This window comes from Balaenoptera physalus (assembly GCF_965194825.1).
Source record: "Balaenoptera physalus genome assembly, chromosome: 13".
NCBI classification, from domain to species: domain Eukaryota; kingdom Metazoa; phylum Chordata; class Mammalia; order Artiodactyla; family Balaenopteridae; genus Balaenoptera; species Balaenoptera physalus.
In genome coordinates this window covers 58,432,744-58,458,741 of record NC_138892.1, presented here as the reverse complement: position 1 = coordinate 58,458,741, position 25,998 = coordinate 58,432,744, and the positions used below count along the sequence as shown (strand labels likewise).

The following is a 25,998-nucleotide window of genomic DNA, read 5'->3' as shown; positions in this document are numbered from 1 at the left end:
ACTTCATTATGATAGATTCTGTAATAACACAACAACTTGCATCATGGATTAATATTTCCCTTTTCTTCATTTATGGCTAAATTAGTAATGAGTCTAACACCTGGGTTCCATTATAGTCTTGTTGGTCTGATCTTGTGTTGAGAATTCAATTGGCTTAGGGGAAACTTCAGAACCCTATTGCCAAGGAAGAGCTACATTCCTCTCTGGCTACATCCACTTTAAAAAAGTAGAAAAAATATTTGGCATCAGGTCCGGTGATGAGTATGAAAGTCACTGGTGATATGTTATGAACTGAAGGAACATATGGTCTAGAAAGTCCATTGCGGTCTTTGAAAATTGAGATTGGATTAAACTAGATGAAAGTTCTAACAACTTGTTTATTGCAGTGAGAAACTTGAGTCTGAGTTCATTCTGGTGTTTCTACCCAAAGTACAGATCTAAGGTCTGGGTTTTATTTCATAGTCCTTTAGTGCAGCATCTCATTCCATTTGGTAAACTGTTGTCAACAGCTGCATTCTATATAAAGAAGTGGTTAGTTTTCCTATAAGAAGTTATTTGACTTTCTAAGTTGAGAATAGAATTATTATAGCAAGACACTTTTAAGAAGCAAAGTTCACTTTAAAAAAATATCTCTCACTATAAAGAATAACAAAAGTCAGGGAGAGGCAGCAAGACAGCTAATGTTTCTGAGAATCTCTATTAACCTTTGGTGTCTATACCCATTACTGTTTTTTTTTTTCCCAACAATTCTGGAATATTGTTTAGAAATTCTACGGTAATTAGTGGATCATTTTACAAAGCTTTACTTTATGCTTCTGTGGCTGTCTTTGGAATGAAAGTTTGAATTAACTTGGCATGCTTACAATGTTCACCATGGGCAGCTGAGTAAAATTCCTAAAGATATGAGAGCAGCAAAAATCACAGATGCAGGCCATCTTTAAAAATAGGTACTTTCTCTGGGGCAAGTACTCTAGTAGATGCTCCAGATAGTCTTTTTAAACTCTGCAAGGTGGGTGTTATTGTCCCAGTTGGAGATGAGGAAACTGAAGTTTCTAGAGATTAAATGATCTGCTTAAGGTCACACACCCAATAAGTGATGGAGTCAGAATTTAAAACCAGGTCAGCCTGACAGAGAGCCAATGCTCTTTCCATCATGATACATCTTACTGCGCTATTCATTCATAATACATCCAAGTAGAAGAGGACAACAGTTGCGTGCTTATATCAGAAAGAAGAAACAAAAGCAAATACTAAGAGGCAAGAATTTAAAGTGAATAAAATAATTTGAATTTATGATTGTATAGAACTGCATGCACCCAGACCTACACAGGGCCTTATTTGACAAGGGTACCTTTCAGTGCCCTAAGTAGATATTCAGGTATCGTCTAAGTGTCAAATTTTCAGAATGGATAGACTACACTTTATTTTTCAGGACCTGGAGTTTCACACTTAGGCATGGTTTTGGATTTTTTTTTGGTTGGGAGGGTATGTTGCATTAGAAAGTAGCAACTCTTAGAAAAGTATAATATTGCAGTTCATCAGCAGGTTATGCTGTGAATATTGCATCCAAATAAGAAAAGAGGGCATGCCAGTTATCAGTTTATTGCCGCTCAGCTTCAAATCCATCCATTATTGCCTGCTCTATGAAAATGGAATAGGGCTCTTGAAATATTTCTCCTGTGCCAACTGGCATGATGTTAAAGTTTGTCGGTAGAGGACGCTAGAAGGATACTGGGGGGAGAGTTTTTTTCTTTTCTTTCTTCCTTTATTCTTTTCTTTCTTTCTTTTTTTTTTTGGTCCTGGTTCCAGAGTGTTTTCTTGGCAGGCTTCTGCTCTCTATGTGACTTCTATCTTACAGGCTGGGCGTGCAGGGCCCAACTTTCTTCAGTACTCAGTTTCTGCAGTGCGTGGCCTCTCCAGCACCCAGCTCGTTTAGTGAATGCCTCCTCCAGTGTTTGGCTCCAGAAATGAGTGCATAGCAACCAACAGTATCCAGCATCCAGAAGCTTTCCCTGGTAGCTCCCTGTGCAGCTTTGCATCTCCCTGTGAATTGCTTTCTCTGGCACCCCAGAGGGTGGATTTCCAGTAAGTTCCGACAGTAATGGCACCTCAGCAACTCCCCTCAATCCAGTGAGCGATGACTGTGCTCTCTTGACAAGGTGCAGATCTCAGCCCTAGGAGGAGGGGAGCTCTTCTTGGGCACTGTGTCTCAGCCCTAAGGGTGGTCACTGCTCCTTCCACCTGCAATTCCTATATTCTTTTGAGTTTACTTCTTCCTAGTTATGCTCCATTAGCTAATCTTCTGTTATAAACTTTCCTTGTTAAAATTACCGTGTGATTTCTGTCTCCCAGTTGGACATTGACAGATACAGTTGAGTAGCAATGCTTGAGGAGTGAGACAGTGCCTGGATATTGCAGAAATGTTTAGTTCTCTAGGAAGTGTACAGACGGGCTTTGAAAACTGGGGTGGGGGTGGGGGGAAGAACTTTTTCTTTAAGTTTTTATTTTTTGATGTGGACCATTTTTAAAGTCTTTATTGAATTTGTTATAATATTGCTTCTGTTTTATGTTTTGGTTTTTTGGCCGCAAGGCATGTGGGATCTTAGCTCCCTGACCAGGGATCAAACCAATGCCCCCTGCATTGGAAGGCGAAGTCTTAACCACTGTACCACCAGGGAAGTCCCCAGAATGTTTTTTTTTTTTTTTAAAATAAATAAATTTATTTATTTATTTAGTTAGTTAGTTAGTTGGTTTTGGCTGCCTTGGGTCTTCACTGCTGTGTGCGGGCTTTCTCTAGTTGTGGCGAGCGGGGGCTACTCTTTGTTGCAGTGTGTGGGCTTCTCATTCCGGTGGCTTCTCTTGTTGAGGAGCACGGGCTCTAGGCATGCAGGCTCAGTAACTGTGGCACATGGGCTCAGTAGTTGTGGCGCACAGGCTTAGCTGCTCCGCGGCACGTGGGATCTTCCTGGACCAGGGATGGAACCCGTGTCCCCCGCCCTGGCAGGTGGATTCTTAACCACTGCGCCACCAGGGAAGCCCCCCCAGAATGTTTTGATATTTGATAGGTTTTGGACTGGAAAGATGATTCAAGGGAAGATGAATTCTTAGGTGGGAGCATGGGTTCTCTGCGGTGTGATTTTCCCATCTCACTTAGAGAAAAAGCCAAAGGCGGGCTTCCCTGGTGGCGCAGTGGTTGAGAATCTGCCTGCCAATGCAGGGGACACGGGTCCGAGCCCTGGTCTGGGAAGATCCCACATGCCGCGGAGCAACTGGGCCCGTGAGCCACAACTACTGAGCCTGCGCGTCTGGAGCCTGTGCTCCGCAACAAGAGAGGCCACGAGAGTGAGAGGCCCGCGCACCGCGATGAAGAGTGGCCCCCGCTTGCCGCAACTAGAGAAAAGCCCTCGCGTAGAAACAAAGACCCAACACAGCCAAAAATAAATATAAATAAAAAAAAAAAAAAAAAAAAAAAAGAGCCAAAGGCTTCACAGTGGCTTACAAGGCCTGTCATGGCCTGATCACCCTCTTACTCTGACCCCGCCTCCAACCCCTCTCCCACGGCTCACTCCAGGGGCTCCAGCTACCCTGGTCTCTCTGTGGTCTTTGAACACCCCAGGTGAGCACCTGCCTCCGTGCCTTACACCTGCTGCTCCTTCCTGGAGTACTTTCCTCCAGATACCTGCCTGACTTACATTCTTTCTCTGTATATGCAAGAATATACAATGGGAAAAAGACAGTCTCTTCAGCAAGTGGTGTTGGGAAAGTTGGACAGCTGCATGTAAATTAATGAAGTTAGAACACTCCCTCCCACCATACACAAAAATAAACTCTAAATGGCTTCAAGACTGAGACATAAGACATGACACCATAAAACTCCTAGAAGAGAACATAGGCAAAACTTTCTGACATAAATCGTACCAATGTTTTCTTAGGTCGGCCTCTCAAGGCAATAGAATAAAAACAAAAATAAACAAATGGGACCTAATCAAACTTACCAAGCTTTTGCACAGCAAAGGAAACCAAAAACAAGATGAAAAGACAATCTACAGAATGGGAGAAAATATTTGCAAATGATGCAATGGACAAGGGCTTAATTTCTGAAATATACAAACAGCTCATACAACTCAACAACAAAAGAAACAAACAACCCAATTGAAAAATGGGCAGAAGACCTAAATAGACATTTCTCCAAAGAAGAAATACAAATGGCCAATAGGCACATGAAAAGATGCTCAACATCGCTAATTATTAGAGAAATGCAAATCAAAACTACAATGAGGTACTACCTCACACCAGTCAGAATGGCCATCATTAAAAACTCTACAAGTAACAAATGCTGGAGAGGGTGTGGAGAAAAGGGGACCCTCACGCACTGTTGGTGGGAATGTAAGTTGTTATAGCCACTGTGGAAACAGTATGGAGGTTCCTCAGAAAACTAAAAATAGAATTACCAGATGATCCAGCAATCTCACTGCTGGGCATATATCCAGACAAAGCTCTAATTAAAAAATATACATGCACCCCTATGTTCATAGCAGTATTATTCACAATAGCCACGACATGGAAAAAATCTAAATGTCCATTGACAAATGAATGGATAAAGAAGATGTGGTACATATATACAATGGAATACTACTCAGCCATAAAAGAATGAAATAATGCCATTTGCAGCAACATGGATGCAACTAGAGATTATCATACTAAGTGAAATAACTCAGAAGGAGAAAGACAAATACCATATGATATCACTTATATGTGGAATGTAAAATATGACACAAATGAACCTATCTACAAAAGAGAAACAGACATAGAGAAATGGACATAGAGAACAGACTTGTGGTTGCCAAGGGCCGGGGGGAGGGTGGGGCGGGATAGAGTGGGAGGCTGGGGTTAGCAGATGTAAGCTATTACATATAGAATGGATTAAACAACAAGGTCCTACTGTATAGCACAGGGGACTATATTCAATATCCTATGATAAACCATAATGGAAAAGAATATTAAAAAAAAGAATGTATATATGTATAACTGAATCACTTTACTGTACAGCAGGAATTAACAAAACATTGTAAATCAACTACACTTCAATTAAAAAAAAGAAAAAATAAAATTAATGATTTCAGTGGACATTTATCATATTTGCCCCCATCTGCTATTTCGCTTAATAGCACCCCAACTTTGCTTTGATGGACTATCAATCAGTGACATGATGATCCCTGACCCAAGCCAGGTGGCTGGAGGCATTTATGCTCTTGAAAAGAGTGATCTAAAGACCCCAAATGGCCGGCGCTATTTATCTCTGTAGCACTCCCTGAAGTGACCATTCATCATGTCCGGCTTCTGTTTTCTCCAGGGTTGCTCTAGTTCCTGCCCTTTCTGAATCTGTTTATTCCACATTTTGTTCCATTTTGTGAGTTACCCTCTCTTCTTTCCATACAGTCTTTTTCTGCTTAAGTTCCCCAGGCAGTTTCTATTTCTTGCAGCCAGGTCATCTTAATTGATAAAATAATTGACTTTCTCATAGGAGGAGAATCTGTATCTTATTATACAGATTGAAAACAATATGCCCGGATCACTTATTCTGTAGAAAATACGTTTTTTAAGATACTGAATATTTAACATAAAAATGACAACTTTTGATAGTATATTTCCTGATAGACTAAATGCATTTAGGCAAATGAGATCAAGAAGTAGGAATGATGTAACTTCTGCTCACGTTATATTAGATACAACATATACTTTGGATGCCTCCTCTAGATTCCTTGTCACCATCAGTAATTTTAGAACGAGTGATTCATATACTTAGATACAAGTAAAGAAGGGCTTAGTTGTAGAGGAATGAGAGAGTCTATAGTGAATTTATGCAACAAAATGGCATGTTACAGACTGTTTTGCCACACAGAGAGCATCTTCGTTCTATAATAGCTAGAATAAATTTTAAGGAATAATGGAGACGTGCTCCACATACCTCATCTCCAAAACAATCGCAAACTATTTGCTGGCATAATGAGAAGTTAAAAAAATCTGCTGCTGTGTGCTGAAAGTTGGCACATTTTTCAACTCAAATTAACTCAAGACATCATCATAATAAATATCGTAAATCATTGTTAAAATGTCACAAAATCTGGAAAATAATATCTGATACCTATAAAAAACAAAGTAGAATATTAGGAAAAAATATTCCTTTTCCTTGAAGCATAATTGACAGATAACAGGTGTATGAAATAATGATTTGATATTTGTATATGTTGCAAAATAATTTGTTCTTGATAACAGAGGTGTTTTCAGATCAAACAAATTACTTTTTCCCTGAAAAATTGATAAAAATGTTCAGCTGATAGTACATATAAAATAAACTTTTGGTGGGTTAGCTCCTGTTTTAATAATACTACTTTTTAAAAAAGCCCAGGACTATACAAAAATCTGTGTGTGCTAGTCATATGTTTTGAGTTAGAAGAAGCATTTCAGAAGTTGTTTCATAGTAGTCGCTGGCACCGGTTCGGTGTGCTGGCGCCAGCGTCCTGCGTCTGGGGAGGTCTCCACCAAGATGCGGCACCTTCGACTCCCACCTGATAGCTGCGTATCAGGGCATCCATCCCACTTTTCCCCCAGGTCCCCAAGGATGCCTCTCCCCTGACTAGTCCCAGAGGCGCAGTTTTGGTCTGGTATTGCATCCTTACCTTTAGCATTGCATCCCCACTCACCTCTTTCCATCTGACGTTGTGTGGTCTTTCCTGGGCTGTGCCTCGGGTGTCCACGATCGGGAGAGCAAGGGCCCAAGATGCCAGGAAGCCAGACCTCTGCCGCAGGCTCTGAGTAGGCGCCTGAGCTGGTCTGAGAAGCTCGACGCGCTTCTCAATGCTATTGACGGAAATGTGGCCGGGATTAAGCAGCGGCTGTATCCCTTTGGGGTCTCCACTGCGCTGGGACCTGGATCGAGTGCAAGCTCAAGAGCTTTGGGCTCTAGAGACTCCCATTGTCCCAGAGGGGCTGAGTTGGGCTGAGGCCCACAGTGCGTCTTCTCTCTGGGGTGTAGTTAACGAGTCTTCGATCCCAGCTCGGCTCCCAGGCTCAGGTGACTGAGGCACTGAGGCAGGCTGTGCAGGGCCTGCTGGAAGAGCAAGAGCAGAAGTACCAGATCTGTGCCCTGGAAGCACCACTAAGGTGGCTGCAGGGGGGGCCACACCGAAGGGCCCGTCTCCTGGAGCAACGCTTGGAGGGGCTGAGAAGGGAACTGCAGGGCCTCGGAAGCCAGGTGCAGGAACGCGCCAGAGCCCAGATACAAACAGGACCACAAAAGTGCAGGGCTACCAGCGGCCTTCACCGAGAGCTGCAGAATGCGCAGCAACTGCCGTGGGAGGAGTCAGAGATGCTTCGGGAGGAACAGAAGTTGCTGCAGGGCCAGCTGAGCCGGCACCGGGTGCCGCTGCTGAAACCAAAGACGGAGGGGCGGCACTCAGGCCGCAGCTGGAGGACTTCCGTTCACATCCTCCAGTCTAAGCTCCCCCCGGCTGCCATCTTCGCCATGTCACTTTCTTCATCCAGCTCTGATATCAGTCTTCCGGACGGTTAACGGTAGCTGGGAACTTTTAAGGAACCTAGGTGGGGAGCTCCAGAGGCACACCCTTTCCAACCCGGAGCCCAGAGCCTTGAGCAGGAGGACCCATTCTTTAAGGGCCCCAAGATGCTCCTGAGTGACCTGGAAGGACTTGTAAGAGTGGTAGGATGAAGTCTTCTTTGCTCACCTTCCCCTCCAAGGTCCAGTTCTGGACCCCCTGCCCCTCCCCCCTCTAGATCTAGCTGGTATTTGTCCCCCTACTGAGGATTGTCACTGCCTGTCCCTCCCTACCCACCAACTACAATAAAATGGTTTAACTCTCAAAAAAAAAAAAAAAAAGGTTGTTTCATTTGAATTTTTAAACTCCCTGCTTCAGCAATCATATGCCATCTAAAACAACTGTATTTCCTAAAAGGGACTGCTTATCTGGTACAGCCACTTTGAAAACCAGGTGGGAAAAAAACTTTGTACTCTACAAAATTTCAAACATGGTAGGAGAGTTGAGAGAGGGGGAGGGAGAGGGAGAGGAAGACAGGGAGAGACAGAGAGAATGAATAACATTAGTTTGTGTGCATGAGAATCACCTGGAGGGCTTATTAAACCAGATTGCTGGGATCCACCCCCAGAGTTTCTGATTCGGTAAGTCTTAGGTGGGGCCTGAAATTTGCATTTCTAACAAGTTTGCAGCTGATGCTGATGCCCATGGTCTTGGGGCCACGCTTTGAGAACCACGAGTAGAATGTACCCATCCTCAGCTATTTATGAGCGCATGACCTACCTTGTTTCATTTATACTGCTCAGCCACCTGCCCCTCCTCTCCATTCTTTCATCCAGAAGCTCTTTTGAATGTATCTGTAAAACAGAGGTTGACAAAATCCATGCAGTTGTCTGTTTTTGTAAAGAACACAGTCACAGCCGTTTGTTATGTGTTGTTTGTGGCTGCTTTCAGGCTGCAATGACAGAGCTGAGTAGTTGCAACAGACTGTAGACCCACCCAGCCTCAAACATTAACTATTTGGCCCTTTCTAGAAACAGCTGCTGACCTAAAAATTTAACATAAATGTCTTAATATCATCAAATATCTAGCAATATTCAGATTTCCTTGATTGTCTTATAATTTTTTTTAAACTGTTGGTTTGTTCAAATCAGGATTCAAATAAGGTCTATGTATTTGCATTGGTTATGTCTTTTACGACTATTTTAATCTATCAATTCCCTATCCTTTATCATTTTCTTATAATTTATTTGTTAGAGAAACTGAATTATTTGTCTTGTAGACTTCACCACATTCTGGATTTTGCTGATTACATCCTGAGGGTGTCCTTTATTTCGTGTAAGTCCCTTTTACTTGCTGTAGGTGATAGTTAAATTAAGAGGCTCGATCAGTTTCAGGTTGACTTTTTGACAAGTACACATCATAAGTGGTGTTGGGTACTTTCAGTTGCATCCCATCTTTTTATGATGGTGGGAGAGAGCAGTGGGTTTAGCTGTTATCCATCTGATCCATCTATCCTAGACCAGCTTTTCTATCTGGTTGTTCCAGTGGCCATTGATGCTCATTGCCCATGTCAATGGTCTCAACCTTGCCTGCTCATTAGAGTCACCCAGGGAGATGTTAATCCTCCCAAGTCTCAGTGCCAAGCTCCCCACCAGGTGAATCGAATCAGAATCTCTGGGGGTGGGAGCCGGTCATTGGTGTGTTTCAAGCTCCCAAAGGTGATTCCCATGTACAATCAAGCTTCAGAACTACTGGCCTAAATCCTTTGTTTCATTAGGGGTTGCCAAGTGGTGATAATTTATTATTTTTATTACCTATTAGCTGATGTTTTCTTTTCCCCCCAGCTTTATTGAGATACAATTGACATATAACATTGCTTAAGTTTAAAGTGTACAAGGCGATGATTCAATGTATGTATATATTGCAGAATGATTACCACAATAAGTTTAAACACATCTATCATCTCACATAGTTACTGTGTTTTTGTATGTGTGTGTTGAGAACTTTTAAGATCTACTTAACAACTTTCAAGTATACAACACAGTAGTCACCATAGATACACAGAAATTTTTCATCTTAGAACTGGAATTTGACCACCTTCACCCGTTCCCCCTACCCCTGGCAACCATCAGTCTACTCTCTTTCTATGAGTTCGTTTATTTTTTAGATTCCACATGTAAGTGAGATCATACAGTATTTGTCTTTCTCTGTCTAACTTATTTCACTTAGCACAATGCCCTCAAGATTTATCCATGTTTTATTTATTTATTTGAATTTTTGAATTTTATTTATTTTTTTATACAGCAGGTTCTTATTAGTCATCAATTATCTACACATCAGTGTATATATGTCAATCCCAATCGCCCAATTCATCACACCACCACCCCCGTGTTGTTTTAAATGGCAGGACTTCCTTCTTTTTAACAGCTGAATAATATTCCATTGTATCTATATGCCATATTTCTCCCCTCCCCCAGCTCTATTCAGGTATAACTGACAAATAAAATTGTAAGATATTTAAAGAATACAAAGTGATGATTTGATATACGTATATGTCATAAAAGGATTTCTCCCATTGAGTTTGTTAACACATCACCTCACATATTAACCTTATTTTAATTTTTTTTTGGTGAGAACATTTACATTCTACTCTCTTAGCAAATTTCAGTTATACAACATAATTGCGTGTGTATTTTGGAGTCGGGATTGGGCAAGAGAAATGAGTCCACAATGTTTACCAGCTTTAAGAGAAATGAGTGGGTCAAAATTGTTAGGTAGCTGCTCAAAAATCCTGCCTTTTCCCTGAAAACTCTAGCTTATGTTGATCTCACTCTGGAAGCAGTTCTGAAAGACTTAATGTACTTAAACATAAGTTGGCTCACATGCTACTTGCTGGTTTGGGAAATAAATGTCTTCTCTTACAGATCAGATAGAAAGTTCCAAGAGGCATAGTTCTTTTATGCCTATTGTATCTCCTCTTAGTTTCTAGCACAAGGGTTTAATCTTACAGGTTAATTAAGGTTTTTTGTTAACAAGTAACATGTATCATTGCTCCTTAAAATTATTAAAAAATTGAGTTTTCTAGTGAAAAAAAATTTCAGTTATACAATACAGTGCTATCAGTTACAGTCACCGTGTTATACATTAGGTCCCCAGACCTTATTAATCTTATAACTGAAAGTTTACACCCTTTTACCAGCCTCTCCATGTCTCCCCCGCCCTCCAGTCCCTGGCAACCACTTTTCTACTCTCTGCTGCTATATACCTGTCAGGCTGATCTGCTCTGGGAGGTTTCTTTCTGCAGCTAGGGTGCTGATCTCCAGTCTCTGTTTATGAACTTTCTTCACATTCTAATCCAGTTATTCTCCATCCTGGCTGTGTATCAGAATCCCTGGTGGAGATTAAAAAAAAAAAACAAAAACAAACCCACAAAATCTCTGGGGGGCGGGACCCAGGACCAAAGATCTAGTTTAAAAATCTCCCCAGGTGATTCTAATATGCAGCCTGAGTTGAGAATCAATGTTTCAAACACCAAATTTTTCATTTCAGTATTGCTAAGGGGGTTTACTCCCTCAAAAATGGTTGGCAAAAAGCCTGCTCTTAATGCTTATGAACTCGGGAATTCCTACTCGGTTTGTGTAGCTCCCTGGTTCTGTCTTTTCCCAGTGCTCAGATCTTGGAGGGTTACAGATTCTGTTCTCTTTACATATTTGCTGACCAAATGGAAGGACTGTTTTATTTCACCATCTTTCACAAGATAAATAACTTTCCTATTGCAGTCCAAGCTGAAAACAGATTTTTCCCATTAGGCAGAAACTTGGATACCAGGAAACATCCCATGCTATTACCTGGCTGGTTGTTTATGTTCAGATGGTTTGCGTTGGGTGTTGTTCCTGATACAGGCAGTGGGCGGAGTTTTTAGGCCCATCAATACAGAGGCAGCAAAGTCTGTGCAGACATCAGCCAGAAGGAGGAAAAGAAGAATGGAAAGGCCAGTTGCTGTTGAGGATTTAAAAGTCTTTAAAAGGTTGCCAGCTGAGAAATGAGTTGTGCTGCTGCCCAATTATCCATCTACCTCCTCTGGTCCACTGGCTCCATGGTATCCGTGCACAGAGGGAAAGAAATGATTCTCGGGCAGAGATTTGGAAACCAACCTTTAGAACTGTTTACCAGATTCCAACATTAAATATGCTGAGATCCATCCCTCTTCAGTTTCTGGAGGCATCTCTTTGTGTACTGAACACCTTGTTTAAATGCTTTTTTAAAAAAGTGACATAAACACATTCCAGCTCCCTGTCTCTCTCCTGGACCAAACAAATATGTATTGTTCCCAAACCTTTCCCTTGCCAGGAGAAAAAGAAAAATGCTATCTGAAAAAGGGAAAAAAATATTGACTCTGAGATCCTGCCTAATTTAAACTGTGCTTGTAAAAGTCTGTCAAGCAAGTCTCTGGAAAGAATAAATGTTAAAGTGCTTAAGGGCTTCCCTGTTCCTGAAGAGGCATTTGCAGGTAAACAGGTGAGGTATGTATCAAAGCATCGTCGACTTGGATGGGCCACATCCAGGACTCATTTTTTTTTTTTTTTATAAATTTATTATTTATTTTTGGCTGTGTTGGGTCTTTGTTTCTGTGGGAGGGTTTTCTCTAGTTGCGGCAAGCGGGGGCCACTCTGCATCGCAGTGCACGGGCCTCTCACTATCGTGGCCTCTCTTGTTGCGGAGCACAGGCTCCAGACGTGCAGACTCAGTAGTTGTGGCTCACGGGCCCAGCTGCTCCGCGGCATGTGGGATCTTCCCAGACCAGGGCTCGAACCTGTGTCCCCTGCATTGGCAGGCAGATTCTCAACCACTGCGCCACCAGGGAAGCCCCCTGGACTCATTTTGTTGCATTGCTCAAGTCAGGACCAAAAAGAGGGAAGAGTTGCATAAAGCAGAATCAAAATGAATTCAATGATCACACCCTTGAGACAGGGTCATTCAGGCATTCCAGGAAAAAAAGACAACTTCTTGTGGGTTCCTTCGTGGGGAAGTGACATGCCCCTTGAAAGTCCCTCACCTCAGAGAATATCTTGGTGGAGTCTTCTGTTATTTTCAGTCTTCAAAATCACCAGGCTAAGGGGTGTGTGTGTGTGTGTGTGTGTGTGTATGCAACATATAGAAGAAGGTTGGAGGATATAAAAACTTGCACAAGGAATTGCTTTTGTTGTCCTAAGGGAAGGAGAAAGGACTGAGCATTTACTGAACATCTGCTATATTTTTGGTGCTTTATAAGTTACTGTATTAACCCTTATAATAACCTCTGAGGTTGATATTAAGAAAAATTAAAGTTATTAATCACAAGAAATTTTAATATGAAACTAAAGTCAGAAGTGAATTTGACAGAAGGAAAATTTTGTCTTTCCTCTTTCTCCATTTCTCCTAAGGACATTAGAGCAGAATGGCTATGGATATCCAGGTATTTGCCGAATGGCTATTCATTTTATCTTTCTGTTGCTCCAAGTAATTTCTTTAGGAAATCCTTCTTATTTCCTAACAAACACCTTCTCCTCCATCTCCTCCCATTTCCCTGATAGGAACCAGATTCACTAATATGCAAAATGCAGGTAACTGCCTTCTTTAAAGAACAATGGACAATGTATACTGGTTCTCTTAAATCATGGGCTATCACAGAAAATAAAGCTCCTAGACAAGATAACCCCAGGAACCTCTTTTCCTTCCCATTTTATTATGTGAGTTGTTGGGAGAGGGTGTTTTCTCAGAGAAGATTGGGAAAATATTGTAACATTCTGTCTTGTAAAACCTGAGTCAGGTGTGACTGGAACATTGCCTGACTCCCAAGGCTGGACCTCAGTCGTTCAATAAAATCTAAGGTTCTTCTTGGTCAAAGATTTTTGTCTGTCTTTAAACGCCCAAATATTCTGACAGCTAAAGGAGGGTCTAGACCCTAGAGCTGTAAGTATTATTATCTTATAGATGCAGAATTTAAGGCTCAGGAAGTATATTAGTTTGTTAGGGCTGCCATAACAAAATACCACAGACAGGGTGGCTTAAGCAACAGAAATTAATTTTCTCACAGTTCTGGAGCCTGGAAGTCCAAAATCAAGATGTCTGCATGTTTGATTTCTCTTGAGGCCTCTCTCCTTGGCTTTTTGATGGCCACCTTCTCTTTCCTCTGTGTGAAAGTGCCCATGGGGTTCCTCTCCTTATAAGGACACCAGTTATATTGGATTAGGGCCCACTCTTATGGCCTCTTTTAACCTTAATTACCTCTGTAAAGGCCCATGTACAGTCACATTCTAAGGTACGAGGGGTTAGGTCTTCAACATATGATTTTTTTGGGGGGAACAAAATTCAGTCCGTAGCAGGAAGTTATGTAAAGTGGCCAAAGTCATGTAACTGGTAAGGTATGGAGTTGGGGCAAGAATTCACGTGTGTGTGACTGTAGAACCTGTCCCATTTCATGCCACCCCCAAAGTTGTATGATCATGTCAGGGATGAGGCATCGTGGGTCAGGGAGATTGCATTAATGTAGGTTCCTAAGTCTTTTTGCTTTATTCCTCAGCAAGTTTTCAGGAGTCATGAGGTGTTTTTGAGACAATCAAGATGTCTCCCTGTACTTTGTTATTTTGCTGGTCTGATTATGATGAAGACTATCCAAACCCACCCCACCCATATAAGCCCCTCCCACAATCCACCCCCCACCCCCGTTATCCACTCACAAATGTTCTGTGAATTCAGTAAGTACAAATCTAGTAAAACTCAGCTGACCTCAGGCAACAGCTTTTCACTTGTTGTTACACTTGATTACAGATAGTTTGTTCCATCAAGCGTGTATTAGTTATCAACTGCTGGGTAACAACTTACCTCAAAACCCAAAGTCTTAAAACAATGATAAACATTTATTATATTTCACAGTTTCTGTCAGTTAGGAGTTTGGGGTGTGTCGACTTGGCTGGGCTAAACTGTGTCCTTCAGAATTCCCTTTCTAGTACGTTTCCAGATAGGGTGGGCTCCTAGATATGTTGTTTTGTGAGAGTTGGAGGATGGAAAAGAAGCACAACCATTTTGTAACACACATATACCTCTTCCCAGTTATTTAATGGAACGAATCTAGTTGCTGGTTGGAAGGGATTTTGCAGATGTAATCAAAGTCTTTAATCAATTGTCTTTAAATTCGGGAGATTATCTTGGGTGGGCCTGACTTATTTAGTTGAAAGGGAGATTCTCCATTGTGAGCATGAGTTAAACAATTGGAAGGCCTTTTAAAAGAGGGTTTAGGCAAGAGAGAGGAGGGTGGGGGGAGATATGTATATATATATATATAGAGAGAGAGAGAGAGAGAGAGAGAGCACATGAACATGAAAGAGACACTTCTGTCTGTGGACAGCAGCTTCTGCCTGCATCCAGGAGTTCAACCTTGATTGCTTTGCTTGCTTGCTTTGCTGTTTGCTTTTGATCTTCTCCTCCTGAGTGCCTGTGAACAACAGCTTTAGTCTCTGTGCCTGGGGTTTCAGCCTGCTTGTGATCTTTCTTTCCTGATTGCCCACCCTATGGACTTCAGACCTGCTAAGCCAGACCCAACAATTTCATAAGCCAATTGCTTGTTTTAAATTCATATATTGCTACTGGTTCTGCTTCTCTGATTGAATGCTGACTTATACAGAGTGGCTTAGCTGGGCTGTTCTGGCTTGGGGTTTCTCATGAGATTGTAGTCAGAATGTTGGCCAGTGCTACAGTCATCAAAGGCTTGACTGGGACTGGAAGATCTTTTTCCAAGATGGCCCATTCCTATAGCTGGCAAGCTGGTGTAGTCTGTTGGCAGTAGGGCTCAGTTCATGCCACAGAGACCTCTCCATAGAGCTGCTTGGGTATCCTCACGACACTCAGAGTGGGTGATCCAAAGAGCAAAGCAGAAGCAGAAATGTCTTTTATTACCTAGCATTAGAAGTCACACAGCATTACTCCCACTGGCTTTTCTTGGTCACCCAGACCAACTCTGAAAAAATGTGGAGGGGAACTAGGTAAGGGCATGAGTACCAGGAGGCAAGGATCAACAGTACTCATCTTGGAGGCTGGCAACCACAAAGCTTTCTCATCTCAGCTCCTTATTTTGGTGTCATGTAGACATCGGTATAATAATGCAATGGATAAAAAGCCTTATATAAAAATTTAAACCTTAGATACAATTTAATAACTTTAATAACACTTAAATAATTATTTGATTTAAAGATAATTTAAATTAAATTAAAAGTGTAACTATGTATTTTAGATAAAAAAGTAAAGGATTAGTAAAATGAACCTCAAATGCCTATCAGCCAGATTCAACAAATACAGAGTTGGGTCAATTTTATCTCATTTATTTCCTTTACTGCACTTCTTTTTTTTTTTTCTAAAGCATTTTAGAGCAAATTCCTGAAATTAGGTCATTTCACCCGTAAATACTTTCATTTGCATCTCCAGTAAGTTTTTTTTTTTTTTTTTAATATAACCACCAAGCCTTGATCACACTCAATAAAGTTACCAATTCTTTAATATCATCTGATGTCCCTTCCATGTTCAAGTTGTCCTCATGTCTTCTTATTTTTGGTTTGTTTGAAACAAGGTCTAGGCAAGGACCAAACAATGCTTGATCGGATGTCCACTAAATTTCTTTTAACCAAGACATTTCCTCCTCCTTGTTTGTCCATAGCATTTCCATGTGTTTCAGTGCTTCTTAGCACTGGTGAGTTTCAATCCACTGCAGTTACCGTTCTTTCTGATCTCCTTTAGACCAGTGGGTATCCCTTTAAGGGCTCCTATTTCCCTTTGACATGCGCTTATTCATTGTTGAAGCTTCCTTTCAAAAGGCCTTCCTGGGTTCGTCTCCATGCACTTTCTGCCCGCTACTTGGAATGAGTTATTTATCCCAGGAGCTCTTTTCCTTTCAGTGGGAAACGATATATCAACACAAACTGCTTTTAGAGGTGCTCACCGCTACTGCAATGTTTTGTAATGTTACTCTTACCCACTCAATAAGGCGGCAAATAAAAATAGCTGGATGTTCCATTTCTAATTCAATCTGATCCGACGTATTGTAACATATGCTGGAATTGAACTGAAATTTCAGACAGGAGGTCTTGAAAGTGGAGTGGGTTACCACCAGGTAACATTGTAGACAGAGTTCTTAGAAGTCAAACTCAAGCGATGGCCAACTCGAGGCAAAACTGAAGCAGACCTTATTCTTTTGACACCTCTCAGCTTCCTTATCTGTTCCTTTTCCCTTTTGCCTGGGTCCTCATTTCTTCTTACTCAGTGTTTTCATGTACTGATTTCTTTCCTCTCACTTAGGATAAAAACTCACATTTACTTGTTAGTGACCATCCTCAAAGGGAGGCAGCTTGTAGTAGAGAAAAGTGCAAGAGTGGTGCAGCAATGAACTGGGTTTCAATCCTGGCTCTGCTTACTGCATTTTATAAAAAGGGTGCCCAGAGATTGCTGAACCCTAAATAATGCATCATTAATGGAGAACTTTCAGGCCTTCCGAAGGAAGATATTTCTAGCTTGAGAATGTCTCCAGATGTCTACCAAATTCCACCTTTTAATTATTTAATTCTGTTTGATAAGAAAATAAGAACTATTTATAAAGTTTTACCCCAGAAAACAAACCCCTTCCGTAGGTATTAAAAAAATCTTAAAAATTTCTCCCAGTGTAGAAGGGCATTAAATAACTTTTTGCAGAAAGACTCAGAAGATGGAAAACCATACATCCCATAATTCCAAGGGTTAAAGCAAAAAGGACAGTTTTTGTTTTTTTGTTTTTATTTTTTGGCACCAGAGTAACTATGTCAAGTACAGGCATATTTGCATATGTTGTATTTTAAAATCATGCTTAAAATTGCCTCATGTATTCTGAATCTGGCAAGTGGAAGGCAAGGAGGTCACCTGTACAGCTGGTGCAAGTAATGGAATTCCCACCAGGCACATTTAGAAGCTCCAAAGTAATGTGACAAACAGAGCGCTCCATCTGTTGGTTGACCATTGAGATGAGCACCAGATCTGCAGATACTTTAATATGGGCAGTGTGTCTTGAGAATAACCATTTATATTAAGTATCTTTAATTTTACTTGCTTTCTGTCTAATGCTTTTAGAAGTAGTCACAAATATGAACTCTATATGCATACATGTGCTGGCGAGTGAATATAATATTTCAATCTTAACTATACTACATGAAGAAAAAATGGAAACATGTTTTGACACAAGTCACTTTATAAATCATGCCTTACTGAAAACTGTTTAATGAAAGCTTGGTGGCAGTTAATTCACAATATTCAAAATAACCATGAGCAGCTACATGAAGAATGCTTGAGATAAGAAAATGTAATAAACCGTTTCTACAACATGCTGTCCTTTTAAATACTTTGGATCATTGAAGAAAAAAAACATAGGTAATTAAACAGAGTTTTTTTTTTTTAGTGGATTCTAAATTGTAACATAACTGAATACAAGTGATAGGATAGGTAAGGTTATTGCAACTTTTACTAAAAACGCTTAGTATCAATATTTTTAACTAATTCCAGCAGCCCTCACCTGGAGCAGCAGTTCCCAACTGAGATATGTTGTTCGTGAGGTATGTCACAAGTAATTTGTGATTAATAATAGTTCCCAAAATTTTAAAATGAATTACTCACTAGAAATTAGAGCAAACTCAAAGTGATCTGTACGACGAGGTCGTCTGAAGACATGGGACATCACTGATATTCGTTTGAGTAAAGATGAGGGTGAGCTGGAGAAAGAGGAATGTATACAACCTGCAGCATATCTCATCTGTGCCAAAGCCTCTCTTTTAGTGCTGCCCATGAATGCCATCCATTACGTATGTGGCAGTGGGTGTAATCAGACTGGGAACTGCCAGATGCTTGTTGAGCAAAGGTTGATCGTGGTGCTGGAGCCCCCTTGTGGGCTGGCCTCATACAGTCACCCCAGCTTCTTGCTTAGCTTTTAATGGCTCTCCAAGATAAGAGATGATGCTCAATATTTCGAGAGTCCCTGTTTTTGATATTGTTTGTCAATTAAGCCTCCTTCTACAACACTTGTATGAAGAGTGCTCTCAAAAGAGAGTGCTTGGCTGCCCAGAAATGTATATTTTCCTGGATTATTGAGTAAGGGTCCAAGAGAAGCAAAGTGTGACATCAACAAAAGTAAAAAAGTCATGAAAAGTAATAATAGGCACTTTCTTGAGCTCTTTCTATGATCCATAATGTTATACATCCATTAAATGCTTTAAGTATACATTAATCTTCACAACACTCCTCTGAGGTAAATATTATTAAGAGGTATTATTATCTCCATTCTACAGATGGGATAACTGAGCCTGAGGGAGGTTAAGGACCTTCCTCAGGGTCCCAGCTGGTGAGTGACAGGGCCAGGTTCAAACCCATGTCTTTGTGACACCAGTGGCCATAGTCATGTCTACTCTGTCCTATTATGGCAAAGTAAGGGGGGATCCCTCACTCCGTGAGTGTACCAGTTCAAGAGATGTAATAAAAATGGTCATCTATACTAACATTGATTCATACTTTTAAAGCCTATTACAGATTACAAAACTTTTCACATAACTGTCTTACTGACTATTAAAACAGCTAAAGAATACTCCCTTAGGTTTAAGATCTGTGCTCATGTGTGTGTGTGTGTGTTGAGAGAGAGAAAGTGCATTCTATTCCTTATTATTATTTCCTTACGATTGTGAAAACAACATGAAAAATTGTTAAAGTTTCAAAGATCCTCATTTAGATTGACCTGAAGATAGATAGATATTTCCTAATAAAATAAGAAGTAGAGCCCGACCCTGACTCTTTAGACATGACCAAATTCTTGGCTTCTTTTCAATACTTGATTGATTGTGTATCCCTGGAGAACCAGGACTGTGCTTCAGTTGGTCTGAAATCTAGCACCTGAGAACCTTAACCCCCAGATTATATTGCCTCTGACCTGGGGGCCAAAGGCATCAGTGGTCTCTGCTGTAAGGACCTGGAGTCAAAGAAGCAGAGGAAATGTGGGTGAATGACAGTCAGGAACTTTTCAAAGTATTGCTTCAGAGATCATCCATTCAGTATTCCAGAAGTATTAATTAGGCCCTTGTGTATATACTAGACATTCAGGGGAACAAGAGGTAAGTCATGAACTTGGCCTTCAAAGACCAAGTTGTAGAGGCATCATGCATGAAATATTTACATATGAAATAACTTGAAACATTGGACCTCAAGTTCAGCTTTCCTTTTCTCGTGACTACTCACCCATGCATCACCCAAATCCACGCCCCATGACACTTGTCAGATGTAAGCCAAAGTGACTGTGCTCCTAGAAGAACTGTGCTCCTAACTTCCTCCTGCCTGGAGGGAAAGTATAAAGCCATCTGGGAGAGGAGAAGGGAATTCTTAGAGAGGACAGAGTTCCTGGAATGTTACATGGGGCACCTGGTCCCTTCCCCTTTCCTCCTTCTGTAAGGGTACAGAGGATACTTGACCTGTTCTCCCTAACCCCCACCAGCCTAAGGGGTTCCTGAGAGTATCTCATGGGATTTGAAGGGTGATTCTAGAACATGAAGCTGGTGCCTACTTCTTGCCAGGAGCTCCCATGAAGACTAGGGGCTCACAGATGTGCCTTGCCCCAGCTGAGTATGAAAGATCCATGGAGTGGTGCAGCTGAGAGGGATGGAGAGGGTGCTGGGTCCCCACCACCACATGGTATGGTAAGGATGCTTGAGATTTTCTGTGGACTCAGAGCTCACCAGTGGAAATGAGTGGGGCAGTGGCTGGCTGGTTTGCAATCCTGTCTTTTTCTCAGGGTGTAGAGTCAGAGGGAAGGAAGAGAAGGAAGCTGGGAAAGAGACTTGGATGATATTAACTGAGACAGTAATTCCTGAAGTGGATTAGAAGACACTGCTGGACTGGGCCAAGTTTGGTGGATTGGACTAAATTTAGTTTTCTTACTGTCAAGTGGTAGTGGAAGCTTGTCAAAGAAGAGTGTGTGCAGACATAAAAATAGAGTACCATGTTTTCACATAGATAATTTATCATTGTCCAATTCATACCATTTACACTAGATTTGTTAAATCTACAGTGAGGCAGTTATTGAAAGCCAGCCTTTGTTGAAAAGAACATGATTTTCTAAATTCTAAAAGTTTCCCTTTAAATATCACAAGCTCCAGATTTCGAGGGCTGAGCTTAGAGCTCAGGAGGAGCATAGAGTTGCAGAGGAAAAGGGCAAAGGACCTGGCCTGAGGGCCTTGGTCCACCTTCTGCCATGATGGCTGAAAGTCTTTAGGCGCTCGGGGTTAGAAGTAATCGGAGGACCTTCGGGAAATCCTGAACAGGAATCTTTCACCATCACTGGGAATTGGGCTCTAGAGGGAGATGAGATCAGCGCTAGAAAATAAAGGGAGTTACTTTTTTGTCTGAGGTGTGAGTCCTAGTGTGGTCGATGCTTTGGCTCACAGGCCTGCAGTGACCACCTGGTGGGAGGATTACGTATCCTAACCCTACTGAGCTCAGGCACGGCCATGTGACTTGCTTTGATAAATGAAAATGTGAGCAGAAATGGAGGGTGGCTCTTCCAGGCAGAAATGTTAAGAAATGTGACTGGCCATGCTTTAAAAAAATTTTAAATTAAAAAAACCCCAAAACTCTACCTTTTACTCCTGTGGAAGCACATGTTGAAATGGAGCTTATGTCAGCCTACACCCTTGAGTGACCATGATGAGCAGACCCTCCTTGTCAATTTATGATGAGTGAGAAGGAAACTTCCTCCTTAGAAGCTATTGCAACTTTTGGCTTATTTGTTACTGCACTATAAACTATCCTTTTCTGACCAATACATAGTGTGAAAGTTTTATCCCCATGATATAGTCTATATAACTCTGTTAGCAACAATTATCCTTAATTTGTTGAAGAGTGTAGTTGGATTAAATTTCAATCTAAGGAGGAAGCATGTGACCAGGGTTTCTACAAGGGCTTACTTACTACTTTTTAATGGCACCTATTACTTTCTACTTGTATTACAGTTGTTGATGATATATTTTAACTCCTCCACTAAGATGAAGTTTCCTTGAGGATAGGAAGCAGGTCTACCTCACCTTTTAAAAAATTTTTTTTATTGGAGTATAGTTGATTTACAGTGTTGTGTTAGTTTCAGGTGTACAGCAAAGTGAATCTGTTATACATATATGTATATCCACTCTTTTTTGGATTCTTTCCCCATATAGGCCATTATAGAGTATTGAGTAGAGTTCCCTGTGCTATACAGTAGGTCCTTATTAGTTGTCTTCTGCCTCACATAAAAAAAGTTAATAATTAATTAATTAATTAATTTATTTTTGGCTGCGTCGGGTCTTAGTTGTGGCACACAGGATCATTCGTTGTGGCACACAGGCTTCTCTCTAGTTGTGGCATGCAGGTTTTCTCTTCTCTAGTTGTGGTGTGCAGGCTCCAGGGTGCGTGGGCTCTGTAGTTTGTGGCACGCAGGCTCTCTAGTTAAGGCGTGTGAGCTCAGTAGTTGTGGTGCGTGGGCTCAGTTGCCCCACGGCATGTGGGATCCTAGTACCCTGACCAGGGATCGAACCCACATCCCCTGCATTGGAAGGTGGATTCTTTACCACTGGACCACCATGGAAGTTCCTTCTGCCTCACTTTTGAATGAAAGTTCATTCTTTACAAAAGCCATGTCAACTAATAGCAAAAACTATTGGTAGAAGCTTGGTTAGTCTGAAACCACTGAAAACAGAAGCACAATAGATGTTTTGGAGGTCACAATTTCCTAAAATATAAACGAATTCTTCTTGTTATATTACAGAGATAACTGTCATGTAGAAAAGAGCCTTTCTCAGTGTGCTGAGTGGAAGCTTTTGCATTAGTAAACTCTTCAGATAAAGGGGAAAATAAAGAAAAAAATAATATTACCATTAGCTATCATTTATCTAATATTTACCCTGGGCCAAATACTGTTCTAAGCCTTTTACACTTACATGCTCAGAAAAAACCCTACAGGTTAGGGGCTTTCATGATTCTCAATTTCCAGATAAAAGAAATTAAGCACAGAGAGGTTAAGTAACTGGCTCAAGGTTACACAGTAAATTGGCAGGTTTGAGATTTAAATCTAGTCTGACTCCACAGATCTTGCTCTTAGGCACTGTCCTGGACTACTTAGCACGAAGCAGAAATGTTTTCGAGGCTTCTCCAGCTCCCAGCTCCCTTGTCTGGCAGCTGCCTTTACCCTTAGCTCACAGTAAAGAATCAGGCTTAGGTCTCCTCCATAGCTGCATAGACTAGGTCAGTGGTTTGTCCAGTGGAATACTAGATTTTTTTTCTCCAGAAAATTTGAACCGAGAAACACAGAACATGAAATGAGTCAGGGTACGTGTAAGGTAAAAATGACGAATTGAGGATATTCAAGCTGGACCTGTTTTATCTGGCCCACAGAGTGTTGTTGAAACTATTTGTACCAATGGTGAAAAATCAAAAAGGGAGCATGGGAAGGCAAGGGAAAAAATCATAAAAAGTTGTCCATGGTGAAAAGTAGCGTGTGTAATAGTCCACTTAGGTATAATTATGCTTGTGTGTAGGTAAAAAGAGGCGCTGGTGCATAAAAATATGGTCACCAAATGTTAATGGTGGCCAGTGCAGAGCAATGGGATTTCACGTGGTATTTATTCTTCCACATACATTTATGTATCTCCTGAATATTTTACAGTGAGCATGTATAATTAGGAAAAAAACGATTTTAATTTTAAACATGTCATTGAGATTTTATATAAATCTCCTACTGTTGACATTGGAAAGATCTGGAATTGCTGGCAGCATATAGATGGCATTAAAAGCCATGGGAGTGGGTGAGCTCATTTAGGGAGTGAGTCCAGATAGAGGGCCCAGGGCTGTTTAAAGGCCAGAGATGGGTGGATTCATGTAAAGCGCTCAGAACAGGGTCTGATACATGGTGTGAGTGTTTGATGGCTGTTATTATGAGTTAGGAAATGACTGGTGGGGAACAGAGGTTCTCTCATGGGGGTCACAGTCTTAAATTTGACATAAATGACTCGTTACAGCTACAAAGGGAACCAGTGTTCACCACAGGAGGAACAAGTGACAAACTCACTTATTCATGTTCTTTTTTTTTTTTTGACTTTTCAAGAAGTAGTTTTCTTTCTTTCTTTATTTTTTAACATCTTTATTGGAGCATAATTGCTTTACAATGGTGTGTTAGTTTCTGCTTTATAACAAAGTGAATTCACGTTCTTTATACATTCCTGTTCCCGAGGAATTGACTTAAGGACTTGTGCCTTCGGAAGTGGTGCATCTGGAGTGAGAGGAGGCAAGGGTGGCACCCAGGGTGGCCTGCCAGTCACCCAGACTGAGGCTGGGTAAGTGGAAGCTGGGTGTAGTTCTTCTGTGCCGGAGTGTAGCCCTCAGCTTTACAAGCGCAGAATCTGTATTTTGACACTGCAGTCGGACTTGGGCATGGAAACCCTGTGGAAACTCAGAAGAGACTGATGGGTAAGCTGAAATACCACTTTAATAATTTATAGTTGACAACAATTTCTCTCCATCCTAGGTCACAGCATCTTCATCTCCCACCTGGGAGCTAGTCCACAATAGCTCCCAGCTTGCTTCCCCACCTCCACTCCGCTTCCCTTCAGTCCTTTCTTCACAGGACGACCAGAGTGATCTTTAAGGAACATCCATCAGATCATGTCCCCCTCAGTCTGTAAATCCTTCTGTGGTTGGTCACCATCAGAGTAAAGTACAAACTGGAAGGAGTTTGGCCCTGCCTGCTCTGAGCGCCGCCTCCTTCTCCACCTCATCTCAAGACCACTCCTGCTTCCCCTTCTCCTTTATTCACACTAGTATTTTCTCAGATCCTGATGCACCTGTTCCAAGCCCCTCCTGCCTCCAGGTCCCCCTGCCAGTGGCGTTCCTTCCCAACCCTTTGCTTGGTTACTACATGTTTCAAGTATCAACTTAAACAGCTCTTCCACACAGAGGCCCTTCCTGATCTTCCTATTCAAAGAAAGTCCTTCTAGCTATTGTTTCTTACTTTCCTTCATAGCACTTAATGTAATTTATAATTATTCATTAATTTGTATGCTAATTTGTTCTCTCTGGCTAGACTTCCAGTTTACTACCATATTGCCCAGTGCTTGGCACGGTACTTGCTACATAGATGTTGCTCAGTTAGTATTTGTGGAATAAATGAACATCCAGGGGACTTGAATATTATCTCTGTGGTTCAACAGTAACTTCTGTCAAAAATTCACTCGAGAAGCCAGATTACACCAAAGAGGTGGTAACAGCATGGAATTAGAGCCAGGGGGCTGGTTGGGTGACTTGGTGTCTGGGGTCTTTGAATTACGAGATCCTGCTGCATCCATTTCTACTCTAAGAAGGTATCCGCCAAGGGTTCTGGGTAGTAAGTCTTTGCATTTTTCTAGCCATCAAGCTTACTCTTCCAGTAAAACATTCTTTCATCATGCAACTGAGCATGCTGCAAATAGACTCCTAGTCTTCTGAAATTATGACAGGAGTTTGGGTGCACTGAAACTCCTCAGCCATTTTTTTCAAATTATTGCTTAGGATGGGGTTACCTTTTCCAGCAATTTATTTTAGTTATTGAAGGAAAAAAGTTTTTTCAATTTCGTGTTTAGCCTTGCCTTCAAGTTTGGGGGATATCTTGTTGCCACATATGCCAATGATGCAATGATATAAGACTTGAAAATACTTGCCAATTCTAACTTCCTGATGTAAAATTCAAATATCCTTAATCTGTTAATGGATTCAACCAAGGCAGAACGTCCCAATTCATAAAAACAGACCATAACAAACTTTGAAAACAAAAGCTAAATAGAGGCGTAATAATAATTTTCTTAACGTTTCTACCTTTCTGTTAATTACCTTTTTAGTCATATAAATAGTCTACAGCAAAAGAGCCAACCCTAATTAAAGCAGAAATTAGCTGGTCATTCTGGCATATGTCAAAATATAGAACTTACACATCTCTTTCAGGAAGTGTAAGTTTATATATTTACACTTTCAGGAAAAGTCAGTTCTCTTTCAGGAAGTCATTTGAATACTATTACAATAGAGACTGTGAAAAAAGTCTGGGAGAACTCAAACAAAAAAATCATCTTTAAAGAAAATCTTAAAACTAGTATTTCCATAATTTTATAAATTTTTAATGAAAGACCTGACCATTAAGCTTTCCCAGGCCACAGTCAGTTGTGGACACTAAGTGGTTAAACCCTGCCCTGCATTTGTTGCCTTATGTGAATTATGGGATGTGAAGTGACAGATTTTATGCAACCTTATGAAACATTCCAGAGCAGTGTAGCATTTACGCTAAGATATTTTAATGGCCCAATTTGTTCAGACTGCTTAAGGATAAAAAGTGATTTCACAGGATTTGTTGCTATTAATC

At 41.1% G+C, this 25,998-nt stretch overlaps 1 long non-coding RNA gene across 1 annotated transcript in view; it reads right to left on the bottom strand.

Moving 5' to 3' along the window:
* Positions 1-25,988, bottom strand: part of LOC309642032 — a 92,794-nt gene extending 66,806 nt beyond the window's left edge. Inside the window, exon 1 of the long non-coding RNA XR_014252919.1 lies at positions 12,293-25,988. This is a non-coding gene — a long non-coding RNA (uncharacterized lncRNA). The remainder of the gene's footprint in view (positions 1-12,292) is intronic.
* Positions 25,989-25,998: the final 10 nt, after the last annotated feature.